The sequence below is a fragment of the Cebus imitator genome, unplaced genomic scaffold, assembly GCF_001604975.1.
Source record: "Cebus imitator isolate Cc_AM_T3 unplaced genomic scaffold, Cebus_imitator-1.0 Scaffold568, whole genome shotgun sequence".
Lineage (NCBI taxonomy): Eukaryota > Metazoa > Chordata > Mammalia > Primates > Cebidae > Cebus > Cebus imitator.
In genome coordinates, this window is record NW_016107883.1 from 1,687,508 (window position 1) to 1,688,688 (window position 1,181).

General features: G+C 39.3%; 1 protein-coding gene across 1 annotated transcript in view; it reads left to right on the forward strand.

The window, feature by feature from the left end:
* KALRN (kalirin RhoGEF kinase) overlaps positions 1–1,181 on the forward strand; it is a 635,807-nt gene that overhangs the window by 515,797 nt on the left and 118,829 nt on the right. The gene's annotated exons all lie outside the window — the stretch shown is intronic.

The window sequence follows — 1,181 nt, forward strand, 5'->3', positions numbered from 1 at the left end:
TATATATATATATATATATGAAAAATATATGGGAGAAATAAAACATAAAACATTGTTACCAATTAATATTAAAAAAAATGTGTGTCCCTGCTTTGGGGTTCTGTCTCAGAGAAAGTCAATATTCCCATATGCTACTATTGGGTTCCTTTGCTTTAAAGGTTGCCCCATTTTGACTTGGAATTTAAAGGGGGTAAAGTGGGGAGAATGAAGGTGCTTACTTACCTTGTAGTATCTAACTATGCTCTCCCACCACTTCTCTAGAATAATATATCATACCAGGCTAGGAAAAACTGCTCCAGATGGAGCCTGGTGATCTTATTTGAGAAGGTCATTCTCAGAGCCATCACTAGGATAAAGGAAGTAAACAACATCAGCTTATACATGTGATTCTGTATTGCATGCTTTGGACTTGGATTCTATCACTAAGAGATCCCTTCTCTGAAACAGTTGGGGTAACACACAGATGGTTGACCCAAAACCCCCACAAAGTAAGAATGCTGAACAAGTAGATGGTCAGCACTGCTATCCTGTTTTTTAAGCTTTCTCTGTGCTTTGGGTAGTGTGTTCTCCAGAGTGAGGGCATGGAGGTTACGCATCGAGCCTGACAAGAGCCACTCTTGGTGCTGCTATAGGACTATATTGCTCTTCCCAAACCACAAAGGTTGTTTCTGTATAACCTTGTGATCACAGAATTGAAAGTTAAGGTGCTTAATGGTGGAAAATGGGTTTGGGAGATGAAGGTTGGAGATGAGCTCATGAAAGCCCTATAAATATTTTTATGATCCTTAAATTATTCCACTAAATAAAGAGAATAACAGTGAATACTGTACAATTTCCATTCTATTGGGTTAGAAATTTTCAGACATTTTCCTGATTCAAAATTTGAACTAGATGTTTTTTAATTCGTTTTATAATTTTTAATTAATTAACTAATTATTTTAGAAACAGGGTCCCACTCTGTCACCTGGGCTGGAATGCAGTCATGCGACCACAGCTCACTGCAGCCTCAAACCACTCCACTCAGGCAGTCCTCTTGTCTCAGCCTCCTAAGTAGCTGGGACCACAAGGACATGCCATCATGCTGGCAAATTTTTTAAAAAAATTTTAGGCCTAGCACAGTAGCTCATGCCTGTATTTTCAGCACTTTGGGAGGCCAAGGTATGCAGATCACCTGAGCCCAG